Source organism: Chiloscyllium punctatum, chromosome 43 (assembly GCF_047496795.1).
Source record: "Chiloscyllium punctatum isolate Juve2018m chromosome 43, sChiPun1.3, whole genome shotgun sequence".
NCBI classification, from domain to species: Eukaryota; Metazoa; Chordata; class Chondrichthyes; order Orectolobiformes; family Hemiscylliidae; genus Chiloscyllium; species Chiloscyllium punctatum.
The window spans coordinates 25,992,014-26,009,207 of NC_092781.1; positions in this window are offsets into that span (position 1 = coordinate 25,992,014).

Here is a 17,194-nt window from a genome sequence, read left to right on the forward strand (position 1 = left end):
AGCAGATTACAACAGCATGTTCGGGTAGAGAGAGCACATCCTGGAGTCCCTACATTATAGAAACAGGCTCTTTGACCCAACAAAGTCACAACAACCCTCAGAAGAGTAACCCACACAGTTATATTCCTCTATCCTATATTTACCCTTAACTACTTCACGTAGTATTCATATCCCTGAACACTACGGGCAATTTAGCATGTGCAGTCGAGCTAACTGCATGTCTTTGGATTGCAGTACGAAACTGACACATGAACAGGGAGGGTATGGGAACTCCACACAGACAGTCGCCAAAGGATGGTAGCAAACGCGGTAGTTGGCGTTGCAAAGCTGAAGTGCTAACCACTGAGCCACCCCAACACAAATCGACACGGCTTTCAAGATTTCATTTCCAGCATCAGCAGTTTTATTGATGTTACACCAGTGGGAAAGACCATCTCAAATTCTGAAAGAGAATATACACTTCGTACATTTGTTTAATTCCGCTCTTTAACATTTACAAATCAATAACATGGTTAGTGAGTTAACACACGTTTCCAAATCAACTGATCCTATGCATTCTCAACTCTCCATGGACAAGATTGTTTTCAACCAACTGGACCTCCATGACTCTCATAAGCTTTCTGACCTCATTAATCTCCCTTCCTGAGTGTTTTCAAGATGGACACAACGTCAAGTGCATATCTTCCCAGACATATGCCAGCTGCAGCAATTTGTTTTCTCGACAGTCCTAAAGTTGCACTTTGGTGTCCTACAATGGATTCATTAATACCACATTCCATTATCTGTTACTTTCTGTGCCTGAGATTTAATATTCCCTGTAATCGTATGGGAGCATTATTTACTGTCTGAGATTGATTTGCCCTCATAGTTTTATTTGAATCGTTTACTTGAACGCTTTTCGTGACTTTTTTGTATATCAGTTAACCATTCACACAAGATAGACATATTTGGGTTCTTTGAGGGATTTTTACTAAAGCCTATAAATCGCATTCTGATTGTTTGATCAAGCAATAAATGGTGGAAATTCAATAATTATATGTGTTGTAAGCTGTGCTTATCTATGCCTTCAGCCTAATCAAATGCAGCTCCATAATATATCTTTATCATTCTACTTTGGATCTAATATTTGGATCTATAATTATTCCACGTGTGAAGAACACAAGAATCGAAGATTATCCCAAGCTTTCGAACGATTGTCAGGCATTACTTTTTGGCAATCTCTAACACTGGAGTTCATTTTATGCTGCTCTGTTCTGTGCAGCCCAGACAATCCCATTCTTTCGGAATGGTGCACCAAGCCAAAGCACTAAAAATGAATTATGGAGTCAATTACTTGCCCAGTTTTCCTTGCCTCATCATGCTGACGAGTGACATATTTTGAGGAATTCTGGTCGATCTAATGAAATCGATATATTCTTTTCGATATGTTATTTTGGCATTTTTCAGATGTTCATTTATAAAAATCAATAATTTGCTTATAAATCTCCATCAGTGACGTGACCTACAACTCATCACCCTCCATGTGATATCGACCACTTATTCAGCCGTGTTCTTCTGCGGGCTTACTTTTCCCACCAAGACACCCGCCCACTCTGCCAGGACCTCCTTCTCAAGCCTCCAACACAGCTCATCCCACTGGGCACCACATACCGGTCTATTTCCTGCTGTCGATCTCCTTATTTTCACTACTGCAGGGAAATCGACTGCCTCAGCATGTCCATCCCCCGCACCCACGACTAACTCTCAGCCTGGCAACGCAGCACAGCCCTCCAGTCCATCCGCTGCAACTCTGACATCTTCATTAAACTTGTGGACAAGGGGGCAGTGCAGATTCGCACACTGACCAAGACACCACTGAAGCAAGGCACCAGCACAAAGGCAACGCCTCCTTCTGATCCATCGACCATAGCCTGACTACCCATGACCTCCGATCATTTTTCAGACCGTGCATAATCTCACCATCTCTGCGGATTTGCCACCCACTGCTTCCAACCTCATAGTTTGTTAACATGGCACGGCCAAGTTCTACCTCCTATCCAATACCTGCAAGTCTGACCACCCCAGCCAACTCGTCGTTTCGGCATTCTCCTGCCCCACTGAGCACATTTCCACACACCTTCGTACTGTCCTATCCGGCCGGTTCCAAAAAATCCTCACATGTATTCTGAACAAAACCTACATCCTCCACGTCCTCCAAGACTATCGTTTTCCTGGAAATGCCTCATCTTCACCATGCACATCCAGTCCCTATACACCTCCATCCACCATGACAACGATCTGCAACCCCTCCGCTTCTTCCTCTCCTGATGTCCCCATCTGTACCCCTCTACCGACATTCATTTTAGGTTGGCTGAACCCGTTCTCAACCTCAATAATTTCTCCTTTGATTCGTCCCTCTTCCTCCAGACGAAAAGGGTAGCCATTGACACGCGCACAGGCCCCAACTATGCCTGTCTCTTTTTCGGTTACGTGTAACAGTCTATCTTCTTCACTTACACGAGCACCAGTCTCCACCTCTTCCTCTGCTACACTGATGACTGTATCGGCGTCAACTTGTGCTCCCATGAGGAGGTTGAACAGTGAATCAACGTCACCAGCACATTACAACCCGTCGTTAAGTTCACCTGTACCATCTCATACCGTTCCCTTCATTTTCTGGACCTCTCCATCTCCATCAACGGTGCCCGATTCTATACTGACATCTTCTTCAATCTTCAATTCCACAACCTCCCACAGTAACCTGCACTACACGTTCTTCCACTTTGCCTCCTGCAATTCGCTATCTCTTTTTCCCAGTTCCTCTGCTTTCACCGCATGTGCCTGCAGTTCTGCAGGAGGACTACTTTCACCACAGAATACACCAGATGGCCTCACTGCTTGAAGACCAAACAACACTAACGCCCCGTGGCCGAACACTTCAACTCCCCTCTCCATTTCACCAAGGATATGCAGGCCCTTGACCATCTCTATTGCCACTCCCTAACCACCCGACTCCTGGAAGATTAAAGGCTCATTCTCCGCCTCGGGACCCTCCAACCGCACAGCATCAATGTGGATTGCATCAATCTCATCATTTCATATCTCACCCCTTATCCCAGCTCCAAACTTCCAACTCAGCACCGCCCTCTTGACTGTTGTCTCCCTTCCCACCAATCCGTTCCACCCTTCTCTTTGGTTTATCACCATCACCCCCACCTCCGTCTACCTAATCATTGTCAGCCACCTTCTCCTCCAGACCCTCCCCTCCCATTTATCACTCCAACCCCTCGCCTCACTGCGCCATTCCTGATGAAGGGCTTTTACCCGAAACGTCACTTTTCCTGCTCTTCGGATGCTGCTTACACTGCTGTGCTTTTCCAGCGCCACACTCTTCACTCTAATATTCAGCATCTGCAGTCCTCACTTTCGCCGACCCTCCCTGATATGGTCAGTAGTATCTGAAATGCTAGTAGTGGATGAAATGTTATCCTGATCCGGTGATGCTTCGTGACTTTCATTCCTCAGTTCCATAGATTATCTCACCATATTTCTTTCTGTAATTTTGGTCCTATGTCTTCTTCGATAACTTATTTTTTCTTTGCAATTAATGGTATAAACGTATTCTCTGACCAATCTTCTGTCCTGCATTTTTCCCTTAAATGCAGAATAGGAGCTGCTTCCATTTCTTTGAAATCTATAGGCACGTCGTTAAGTGTGTCACATCCTATAGGAACTTCCAGTTTTCGTTGATTGATGTGCATTATCTGAAACTGGCCTACAGTAAGTGATATATGGAGAGTAAATCAAATATAGGGAATGGCATAGAACGATTTCAGCGTCCACGTCTACATGGTATTTCGGAAGCACAGTACTCTTCCCTCCATCTGTTGAGCTAATAAAGCCTTTGACAGCGAGGCTGAATTCCAGCACGCTCCCTTCAGTCCGGTTCAATCTACACATACCTGCATCTCACAGTCAGAGTTGGTGTGGATATTTGGTATTCCTTTGTGTTTCTTTGCGTTCCAAAAGAGATGACCCCACACAATGTTACAGTTCAATGTGTTGTATTTCTGTCTTCAGAGGTATTATTGAAGAAAGTCCTTTCTTTGGATACCGCCGACATTCTTCATCTGACAATGAAGGCACTGTCCTGTCCCGGTATTTATTACGGGAATCATCAAAACAAACCTTAGTCTGACATGCTTCAACATACCAGGCAAATTGTCATGTGATCTCTTTATGCAATTGTCATTTGTTGTCATATATAGTTTCAAATGGAAAACAAAACTTGTGATTCAACTTTAACTTCTCTATCATGTGCATGTGCATGTGTCATTTTTCATAAATATTTAGCATGATTCTGTCCAAGTTACCGAAAATTCCATTCCATCAGGGGCGACGCGAACAGTAACCATATCTTCCACTTATCTATATGGTTGGTTAACCTCTGCAATCCATTTCGCCTCCACACTCACTCGCAGTTAGTTGTCCCTCGACCCCATGGTGCAAAAGATTAACGCAACCAGATTTCGTTAGAACATGACATTTTGTGTTATTAAGACAGACCCTCCAATTATTCTGCTCTCAAGAATTTCATGGTTTTGACTTTCAAAGATTCAAGTGGTGTTTATCAATTGTTGTTCGGGACATGTTCAGATATGATTAAAATACATGCAATCATGTCTACACATCTTCCTCTGTCTGCTATATTCTTTTCATCCTCTGAAATCGCTAAACTCTGCAATATTATGAAGTATACACGCCAATAATAGTCCCAAGTACTGACAAGTTCTTTTCATGATGCTTCCCGTGAACTGCCCCCAATCCGTATCAATCTAAAGGGGCACTCCACGGCTTGCAATTATTATGTATTGTATATTTGCCACTGTGTGGGTAGTGCAATGCCTAATGGGGAAATGCTCCCACCTTGAATACTGATCGAGAATCATTCAACAATCCTACCTTAGCCAACGGCAAGGAAGGGATCTGGTAAAAAAAACAGGAGAAATTGCCATGGCAGCTTCGACCATTGCTGGTGAGGCATCCCTATCTTCGTGGATCTGCCTGGGTTGTGCTGTAGACATTGTTGTCGGTACTCAGCCACGTATCTCCCGATTCGTCGGCACTGTCGGTCTTTAAACAAGCAGCTGAGCATGCCTTCACGCAAATGCGATCTGGTTCACAATAGATTTTAAGGAGTAAATTCAGTCTGCATTCTGTTGCTGCAATAATGTTTTCTTGCAAACTCATTGTGTGTTTTGTTTCACTCAGTGTTGTTGCCATTTTCTTGTTTTCGCTGTAGTAGTCTCTGCTTGTCTATTTTGAATATTGATCCCCTCTACTCCAACCGTTGCCACGTCAATGTCTCTGCTGTTTCTCGAGCTGCTATGCCTGTCCTCATGGTCGCTCGCTGTGCTTCTGTTTCCCATTTTGACTTCGATATTCTAAACCCTGGTAACTGGAATTTGATCTTCTCTTCATATTTTGAACATTGAATGCTATTCAAAGTGGAAAGAGGAAAATCATTGGATTCATAGAATGCGTTCTTTTTGAAGGCATTTGCTCCAGAAATCATGTTCAACTCATTGAACTAAATTATTTATTGAAACAAACGGTGATTTCAATAGATTTTTGACTTGCTCTCGGAACGTTCTCTGTGTCACTGCATAAATACATGTGGTTGTGCAGCAACTAAGGAACTGGAGCATGAAACCTATTTCTTTTACAAAACTGTGCAGAAACATCGCGGTTAGTTCAAAACCCGACATACGATTCCATATGGAATACAGCATATTGAGAAAGCATAAGATAATGAAATTGCCTGAGATAACGAACAGCAAAACAATAGACCTCTTTCTTTGCACCATCTCTGCGTCTCGTGCAGGATCTCCAATGCTTTGACGTTGGACTCTCTTCGGTGCTGTTATTGCCACTAAAACGTACCTCACATTAAAAGCATTGAATAGCACAATAAGCAAAAATGGGATGCTGGTAATTAGTCTATAATTCAAAGTTTGTGCGAAGATTTGTAGCTCGGGTGCTCGTTGTGGCTGTGTTCGCCGTGATTGGAATTTGTGTTGCAGACGTTTCCTCCCCTGTCTCGGTGACATCCTCAGTGCTTGGGAGCTTCCTGTGAAGCGCTTCTGTGATCTTTTCTGCGGCATATATAGTGGCTTGAATCTGCCTCTTCCGGTTGTCAGTACCAGCTGTCCACTGCAGTGACCAACATGTTGGGTACAGGTCGATATGCTTGTTGATTGAATCAGTGGATGAGTGCCATGCCTCGAGGAATTCCCTGGCTGTTCTCTGTTTGGCTTGTCCTATAATAGTAGTATTGTCCCAGTCAAACTCATGTTGCTTGTCATCTGCGTGTGAGAGTACTAAGGATAACTGGTCGTGTCGTTTTGTGGCGAGTTGGTGTTCATGGATGCGGATCGCTAGCTGTCTTCCTGTTTGTCCTATGTAGTGTTTTGTGCAGTCCTTGTTTGGGATTTTGTATAGTACGTTGGTTTTGCTCATGCTTGGTATCGGTATCTTTGTCCTGGTGAATTGTTGTCTGAGAGTGGCTGTTGGTTTGTGTGCTGTTATGAGTCCTATTCGACGTAGTTGTCTGGCCGTCAGTGCAGAAATGTTCTTGATCTATGGTGAAGTGGCTAGTCCTTTGTGTTCTGGCATGTCCTCATTCCGTTGTCTTTCCCTTAGGCATCTGTTGATGAAATTGTGAGGGCATCCGTTTTTGGCGAATGCATTGGAGAGGTCTTATTCTTCCTATTTTGGCAGCTCTGGTGTGGTGCAGTGTGTTGTGGCCCTTTTGAACAGTGTCTTGATGCCACTTCTTTTGTGTGTGTTGGGGTGGTTGCTTTCGTTGTTCAGGACTTGGTTTGTGTGTGTGGCTTTCCTGTAAACCTTTGTGGTGAAATCTCCGTTCGGTGTTCTCTGTACCATTACGTCAAGGAATGGGAGTTGGTTGTCGTTTTCTTCCTCTCTAGTGAATCTGATTCCTGTGAGTGTGGCGTTGATGATCCGGTGTGTATTCGCTATTTCTGTGTCTTTAATGATTACAAAGGTGTCGTCCACATATCTGATCCAGAGTTTGGGTTGAATATGGGGTAAGACTGTTTGTTCTAATCTTTGCATCACAGCTTCTGCTTAGTAGCCACACACGCAGATGACATTCAACATGAGTTTGACTGGAACAACACTACTATTATAGGACAAGCCAAGCAGAGAACAGCCAGGGAATTCCTAGAGGCATGGCACTCATCCACAGATTCAATCAATATGCACATCGACCTAGACCCAATATACCGGCCACTGCGGCAGACAGCTGGAACTGACAACCGGAAGCGGCAGATTCAAACCCCTATAAATGCCGGAGAAAAGATCACAGAAGCGCTTCACGGAGGCTCCCAAGCACTGAGGATTTCACCGAGACAGGGACGAAATGTCTGCAACACAAATTCCCAGCTTGGCGAACACAACCACAACATTAGTATATAATGTTAGAATTCAATTGATGCCCAGGTACGCGAAGTACAATTATTTCCAGAAATTCAACAAACCCAGATATGGTTCTCAAGTAAATAACGGTCCATTAATGTAAAATACCAGGACACATTTTTCAAACAACTTAGCACAACCACCGTGCCCAGAATCAAAGTCACTGTTTTCGCAGTGCAATATTTAGTTTTCAGTTTGTGTGAACAAATCGCTATAAATTGATCAAACTTGAAAGCAATCGTGAACCATACAGAACAGTCTGTCACTGTGCAAAGCACAGCAGCCTGCAAATTGCACAGTCGAATGGAATGAAAAAGACATAAATGATCTGGATATCGAATTGGCTTTTGCCTCAATATCAAGTCAGAGATAACGACACGGAAATCCGCTCCTGCCATTGCCACGACATAGTGAGTGACACACTTGGAAAGATCATAGTTTCTGCGAGTGAGGATCACAATCGTCGTTACCTTAACTGTGGTAAAAACAAATCAGTAATTAATTTAAATATCACGTTTGAAACGTACTGTTGGTTAAAGAAATTTGGTCCTTTAGTGAGGGTTGAAAATTAATTATTTTGCTCTGTAGATGGATTAAAATGAAGGAACAATCACAATTGCACATTTTGAAGAGAGGCTAGGAAATGAACGGTCTCATATAAGAAATACAAATACATAGTTCAATATAAATGTCATATTCTTTGCAAATTAGAATGTATCAGATTAAGATCAACTGCTGACAGACTCTGAAGAGCTACAAAGGAAAATAATCATTTCATAAAGGAAATGAAAATGAGATTTCCAATAGTAAAGATGATCTCAATAAGGTTTGGGCAGTGTAGTCAAAGGAGCTAATTTTATTAATCTCGATATGACTCATGAAACTATGGTAACAGTAGCTCATGTTTAGAAAAATATTGAGCTTATTTTCCAAATCAGTGAACGCGAGGACGTGATATTGTGCACGTTTGGACAAACACGCCAGGTTTGGTGCATGACTAACCATCTTGAATAACGATGATAACGTCTTTAAGTTTGAATAAATGATGATGGCCCAGGTTGAAACAAAATATCTGAAAGCAGCGCTGAACTCAGTAGAACTAAGTGACAGAATCAGGGGATGAACAACATGGCCAAAAACATTCGGAATTCGACACTTGATGATCAAGCCGCAAGTTAGAAAATTGCTTCAAAATTATTGCTGTGGCCCAAGCCAAGTCCACTCTAAATATTTCAAGAAGATAGTTTATACATTAGTTTTTCTCGTTGTTTGAAGTAGATGTAGGTGAATATTTCAGGAATGATGCAGCTAGCCCAACCACTCGGTTTTAAGCAAAAATAAATTTATTTACAAATGAATAAGAGTGAACAAACTATTGAGTAACACAACTTACTTGAAACCCAAGCGACTCTTTCGCAACTTAATGAGGCTGTTGCAAATACTTGCACCATTCTCTAAACAAGCTTTTGTCACAGAAATGGTCGATCAAGTACTGCTTCTTTCAGGCGAAATGTCAGAGTGAGAAAAGACCAGTATGTAACTGCTTCTTCGAGCCCCCAGACGCTGCTCTGTGTTCCTCGCTAAAACTTGCCAATCAACTGCAAAAACAAGCAGTTCGCTAAAACCCAAAACCAAACCAAATCCTAACCTTAGAGAACTGCCCACTCGCTTTACGTTGTACAGGTGTTGTTTTTATATAAGCTATCTAATTTTCTTCTGAAGTAGATAGTTTCAGACATATCAGAACCTTTGCTTCAACAACCTTTTCCACTTTTGGAAAAAAGACATGGCCAACATATCCTTGTTGAAGGTGCAGCTTCGTCAGAAAACTGAACGAACTGTGGATGCTGTAATTCAGAATCAAAAACCGAGGTGGTTGGAAAAGTTCAGCAAGCCAGCCAGTATCTTTGTAGAGAAATCAAAGTAAACCTTTCTGGTTTGTGACTCTTCTGGATGAACTTAAATTGCAGCTCAGTGTTGTAAATTTCATGCTAAAAACCATATGGGGTTACAAGACGCCATAACAATATGAACAGACCGGTAACATTTCAATTGTTATGGTTGTGTTCGTCAAGCTGGGAAGTTTGTTGCCAGCACAGCGAAAATGCCCACAATTATTGCAAGTGGCATCCGTGCAATAAATCTTTGCACAAGCCTTAGACCAATAACAATAGTTTGAACATATTATTATGAGGTATGTGATGAGATGGAGATGGCTAGATGATGGCGCTGCAATGCTTTTTGCCATTCAATAGATTTTTGATGCCTTTTCAAATGACTTTTGTGTGGAGCAGTTCAAACCTCTAAAAATATGTCAGACAGATAGATCAGACCCTGACTTTTACTGCTTTAATGACAAGTATAGGGCTATGTATTCCACATACAAACCAATCAGTGAATCGACGATATTTCTAGATAAACACATTCAATTCCGACTTTACATTAATGTACATAAAACAAAAATTTCTAAAATGAATATGGTGAACTGCAACTCTACTGAAATGCTTAATAAAATAGGAGACAATTTAACTACCAGTTACGTATTGTCCCAATAGATCAGAACCACATAAACTGCTTTAACAATTGCATGTGACAAGATAATGTCGAAATTACGAATTCAGCAGTGAGGTGAACGCATACGTTTTTACTGCAACAGACAGACATCTCTAAATTAAAATGAGTCTATTTTCCAACTGAAGACAATTCAGCGCATTTCGGTACAAATTTTTGAAATAATCCTGTCAGTCCCTGGAATCGTAGATCTTCCCTCTTCGTTAATGGAATCAGAAACTTCGCAGTAAGTATTTTTATCAGATCCTGTGACCAAGGATATGACCATGATAAAGGCGTTAGTTTTTTTATGAAAACACTCTCAGCGAGACTTTTTACCAAGGCCGCCTCCTGAAGTCAATTGGATAATGCAGTGACAAGTTTGAAATGTTTCTTGCAGTTGTGACTAAAAATCATCAGATCGTCCATACACACAACACAACTGGATAATTTCGAGAAAATAAACACCTTATTGGTTAGTCTTTGAAACGTGGCCGTCATATTTGTCATACCAAATAGCTTATCTTACTATTCATACAGAGTCATCAAAGCCAACATTTCCTACACATTTTCAGATGAATATATCGGCCAACATAGTCTGAGCAACTGCAAATTATAAATTAGGCTGCATGGCCCACATTCTCAATGCAACGTTCCGAATGAGGACTTGGATATGAATTAGATTTGCAAATTGCATTGACATCACGTTGGTTCTCCAATAATCGTGTGCCAGTTGGTTTCATAACCATTATTCTGAGAGAGCTCGATTTGCAGCAAATCACTTGGATTTCATTGTCAGCATGCATCCTTGTCACTTTTTCAATCTGTGTCCATTGTATAATGTGAATATGATACAGATTTTGCTTTACTGATACCGAATTTATATATTTGTATCATGAGTTCGGACTTCCAAGCTTATTCCTGCATATCCTCCCTTGAGAGTGTAACCTTCCAGGTCGTTTCAACATTCATCGAAAAGCTAACTCAATAGTTTAAAGCAATCTTTTGAGAACTTCCTTTTTGCCTCATGTATTTTCAGCAGTGTCCGAATCCGAATCCGAAACATGTGAATTTGGTTCTTCACTCTTTTCTCAGCACTGACATATTGTTATTTTCCTTTATTACCTCATCAAAATATCTTTTGAGCATTTTCGCAGGTGAAATTAGTGAGATTATTTTTCTATCTGGCGTTCTTATCAAATAATTCATCTTATTCAATGTCACTTCGATCTAATAATGTCCAAAACATCTTGCTTTTAAAAGTACACATCATAGAAGTGATATTTCCGTTTTATATATGCTCTTTATTTTATTGCTTTCTTCAAATTCTAGCTTCAAATTCTGTCTAAACCAAACATATTGTATCTCTAATTTGGCGGAGCTGGTGTTGAGCATAAGTGTAAAATGTTCAAAAGAAACACAGGCAGCACTGGGTTTTTGCCCAACAGGTTTATTTGGATGCCCGAGCTTCTGAAGCGCCGCTTTTCCGTCAGATGGTTGTGGAGCAGGGCCATAAGACCCAATACATACAGCAAAATGTTAGAGTGCCATAAGGTTGAAATTTATTATCAAACTTAGTTAAGTCATTCGCCATTTGGAATGGAATTTCTAGCTTTGGAACTTAAATACGTAAATGCTAGAAATCTTTTTATGTCACATTGAAATAACATGATAGGCACAGCCTTTTTCTTGCTGTCATGGAGTTCAGAACTGTCTGGCATAGTTTTAGGATGAGAGGGGAAAGATATAAAAGTGACCTAGTTTCAACTCTTTCACGCAGATGGTGGTACGTTTATGGAATGAGCTTCCAGAGGAAGAGGTGGAGGCTGGTACAATTGCAACATTTAAGAGGCATTTGGATAGGTATATGATTAGGAAGGGTTTGGAGTGATATGGGCCAGGCGCTGGCAGTTGGGACTAGATTGGGTTGGGATATCTGGTCGGCATGAACGGATTGGAACGAAGGGTCTGTTTCCATGCTGTACATCTCTCTGACTGTATGACTTAAAGTGGCTGAGATAACCCCTTTTGTTCTAAAGCCTGAAGTCATCTTGAGAAGTTGACATATAAGAGGTAGACCAGCGAGTGGGAAGGATTTTCCTGGCAAGGAACCAGTTAAAGTGTGGTTGCTTTAATGCAAGGAGTATCAGGAATAAAAGTGACAAACTTAGAGCATGGATCAGTACCTGGTGCTACGATGTCGTGGCGAAAACAGAGACATGGGGTGCTCAGGGGCAGGAATGGTTGCTGGATGTTTCAGGGTTTAGAGCATTTAAAAAGAACTGGGAGGGGGAAAAAGAGGAGGGGGTGTAGCACTACGAATCAGAGAGGGGAACACAGCTACAAAAGCTTCTATTGTTGAGGAAGATCTGCCTATCGAGTCAGTATGGGTGGAAATTAGGAACAGCAAGGGAGCAGTCACCTCTTTAGGGGTTTACTACAGGCCCCCCAATAGCAGCAGGGAGATGGAAGAAAGCAGAAATCGGCAGATTTTGGAAAAGTGGGGACGTAGTAGGGTTGTTGTAATGGGTGACTTTAACTTTCCCAATAATTGATTGGAGCCTCCTTCGAGCAGTAGACTTGAATGGAGCTGTTTTTGTAAGGTGTGTTCAGGAGGGTTTCCGAATTCAGTACGTTGACACGCCGACAAGAGGAGAGGCCATTCTAGACTTAGTGCTTGGAAACGAGCCAGGGCAGGTATCAGATCTTGTGGTGGGAGAGCATTTTGGTGATAGTGACCACAACTGCCTCACATTCTACATAGCTATGTAGAAGGAGAGGATTAGGCAAAATAGGAGGATAGTTAATTGGGGAAGAGGAAACTATGATGCAATTAGACATGAGTTAGGAGGCATGAATTGGGAGCAATTGTTCCATGGTAAAGGCACTATAGACATGTGGAGACTGTTTGAGGAACAGTTGTTGCAAGTGATGAATAAATATGTCACTCTGAGACAGGCAAGAAGTGGTAAGATAAAGGAACCTTGGATGACGAGAGCGGTGGAGATTCTCGTCAAAAGGAAAAAGTTAGCTTAGATAAGGTGGAGAAAGCTAGAGTCAAGCTCAGCTCTCGAGGATTAAAGGGAGGCGAGGAAGGAGCTCAAAACTAGTCTGAGGAGAGCCAGGAGGCGACACGAGAAAGGCTTGGCAGAATGGATTAGGGAGAACACAAAGGCATTTTACACTTTTGTGAGGAATAAGAGAATGGTCAAAGAAAGAGTAGGGCCGATCAGGGATAACACAGGAAATTTGTGTGTGGAGTCTGAGGAGGTTGGGGAAGCCCTAAATGAGATTTTTGCTTCTGTCTGTACGAAAGAAACGAACTTTGTAGTGAATGAAACCTTTGAAGAGCAGGTGTGCATGCTGGACTGGATAGAGATAGAGGAAGCTGATGTGCTGAAAATTTTGTCAAACATTAAGATTGACAAGTCACCAGGCCCGGACCAGATTTGTCCTCGGCTGCTTTGGGAAACCAGAAATACAATTGCTTCGCCACTTGCAAAGATCCTCGCTCTCCACTGGAGCCGTAACTGAGGACTGGAGAGTGGCAAATGTAATTCCTCTCTTCAAGAAAGGAAATCGGGAAATCCCCGGCAATTACAGAGCAGTAAGTCCCACGTCTGTCGTCTGCAAGGTATTCGAAAGGATTCTGAGGGATAGGATTTATGACCATCTGGAAGAGCATGGCTTGATTAAATGCACTCAACACGGCTTTGTGAGGGGCAGGTCATGCCTTCTCGAGTTGTTTGAGGATGTGACTAGAAAAGTGATGAGGGTCGAGCTGTGGATGTGGTCTATATGGCCTTCAGCAAGGCATTTGATTAGCTTCCCCATGGTAGGCTCATTCAGAAGGTCAGGAGGAATGGGATACAGGGGAACTTATCTGTCTGGATACAGAATTGGCTGGCCAACAGAAGACAGCGAGTGGTAGTAGAAGGAAAATATTCTGCCTGGAAGTCTGTGTTGAGTGGTCTTCCACAGGGCTCTGTCCTTGGGCCTCCACTGTTTGTAATTTTTATTAATGACTTGGATGAGGGAATTGAACGATGGGTCAGCAAGTTTGCAGATGACACAAAGGTTGGAGGTGTCTTTGACAGTATAGAGGTCTATTGCAGGCTACAGTGGGGCATTGACAGGATGCAGAGATGGGCTGAGAGGTGGCAGATGGATTTCAACTTGGATAAATGCGAGGTGACGCATTTTGGAAGGTCGAATTTGAAAGCTGAGTACAGGATTAAGGATAGGATTCTTGGCAGTGTCGAGGAACAGAGGGATCTTGGTGTGCAGGTACATAGATCCCTTAAAATGGCCACCCAATTAGGCAGGGTTTTTAAGAAAGCATATGGTGTTTTGGCTTTCATTAACAGAGGGATTGAGTTTAATAATCGAGAGATCTTGTTGCAGCTGTATAAAACTTCGGTTAGACCGCACTTGGAAATTATGCGTTCAGTTCTGGTTGCCCTATTATAGGAAAGATGTGGATGCTTTGGAGAGGGTTCAGAGGAGGTTTACTAGGATGCTGCCTGGACTTGAGGGCTCATCTTATGAAGAGAGGTTGACTGAGCTCGGACTATTTTCATTGCAGAAAAGGAAGAGGAGAGCAGACCTATTTAAGGTATACAAGATAATGAGAAGCATATATATAGTCGATAGCCAGAGATTATTTCCCAGGGCAGAAATGGCGAACACGAGGGCTCATAGTTTTAAGCTGGTTGGAGTAAAGTATCGAGGGGATGTCAGAGTCAGGTTCTTTGCACAGAGTTGTGAGAGCATAGAATGCGTTGCCAGCAGCAGTTGTGGAAGCAAGGTCATTGGGGACATTTTAGAGACTACTGGACATGCATATGGCCTCAGAAATCTGAGGGTGCATACATGAGGATCAATGGTCGGCACAACTTCGTGGCCTGAAGGGCCTGTTCTGTGCTGTACTGTTCTATGTTCTATGCTGTACACAGTCAGGCCGACACACTCTCACACACGCGCTACACAATCTCTCACACACTGTCTCATTCATTATGTCACAAATTCACTCTCACACTTTCACACACTCAAACACTCACGCACTCTCTCATGCAGTCTCTCTCACACACACTCACCCTCACACTCTCATATACATACACTCTCATACATACTCTCTCACATGCCACATTTGCACGTATTTACACACGCACACAGACACACATTCTCACACACACACTCACAATCCCTCTATCACAATACATTCCCTTACACATACACTGTCACACACACAGATGCTTAGACTCGCTCTCACACGCTCACACCGTCTCCACATCTCTCTCTCACAGACACGGACATACACACACACACATACACTCACTCTCTCTTGCACACACACATTCGTCCACACGTACATGCCACTTCCTTCTGGACCATGATGCAAGCATTCTCAACAACAAAATAACTATTTCACCAATGTAACACTAAGTCTTTTGTTCGATTCTCTTTGTTCTGTTCTGATTCCCGATTTGATTACTGCTTCTGAAAATGTGCATGTAACGTCAATCTAATCCCGTGTGCCACGTCCTGCTACCAAAAGCACCATCTGATTCCGATCCGAAGTGTGAGACAGGAGCCTTTCAGCGTCTCGAGCCTAACCCATTTGTTTAAATGTCCTGTTTTAAAATGTCACCGAGGGATCTTTTTAACGGAACTTTACTTTGAAAATCCCAATATCAGTTTGCCGTTCCATGTCCCTGTATAACTGTGAGCTCGTGTCCATCTCTGTGTGTGAGTGATTGTGCGTGTGTGCGTGCTATCATGGACCTGCATTCGTGAGTTAAGTCCTCCTTTACTTCGGTACTTATTCAGTATTCAACACTATTATCCTATCCTTTTACACAAATCACAGAAAGCTGGTGTGATTCTGTCATCAAACTTCAAGACTCATTTTGAAACTTTTTCCCCATCTTTTTTTAAACACAATATCACAATATCTCTCATGCACAATCTCATTCTGTTTCATGCTTAATCACTGTCCCTCATACACAATCCAACTCTCTCTCATATCACACAACCTTGCTCTCTCACACACAATCTCACATTCTCTCATACACAATCTCACTACGTCTCTCTCTCTCCTGCACAATCTCAATATATCTCTCATATGCATTCTCACGATCTCTCTGACATGAACATAATCTCTCTCATACACATTGTTACACTCTCTCATGTACATTCTCACTGTCTCTCTCATACGGAATCTCTCTCTCTGTTTCTCTCATGCACAATCTCAGATCATTCTCTCAAACAGCATTTAGATTTCATCTATATTTTCAAAAACAAAGGATGTGAGGGGAGGACAAGTGACACATTGACATTTTTCACCAGGCCATTGTGTTTTGAATGGGAATATAACAAACCGGGTTGTGAGTTATGGAATGTTCTTATCGAAAGGTTCTGTGGTTTTAATCATAGAATAACACACACTGGGGAGTGGGTTACAGTGTGTAATATAATTGAGGGGATCTTGGGCTTTATATAAACTGTAACACATAACGGAGAGTGAGTTAGAGTCTTTAATCTGATCAAGGGAATCGTGCGTTTTTAATACTTGATATAACATAAACGGAGGAGTGATGCACAGTGTGCAATCTAATTGAAGTGATCTGGGGTTTTATACACGGGATTACATATATTGGGGAGTGTATATGTGATCTAATCGAGGCCATCTGGTGTAGAGATGGAGGACAACGAGTACCGGGGAATGATTTACAGTGTGTAATCTAATCGATTGGATCTGGTATTTTAAACATAGGCAATACATACCAGTGAGTGAGTAACTGTGCACAATCTAACTGAGGGGATCTGGGGTTTTATATATAGGATAAGTGTATATGTCTACATAAATTCCACAAACATCTGGAATAAAATGGGTGAACGTGCAGCATGGGTTGGTACCTGTGACTTCGATATTGTGGCCATTTCAGAAAAAAAATGGATAGAGCAGGGATAAGAATGGTTGTTGCAGGTTCCGGGATTTAGATGTTTCCGTAAGAACAGAGAAGATGGTAAAAGAGGGGGAGGCGTCGCTGTGTTAGTCAAGGATAGTATTATAAGGACACAAAGAACGTTTTAGAACTCGTCTATTGAGGTAATATGGACTAAGTGTAGAAGCAAGAAATGAGAAGGTACCCGATTGGCTGTT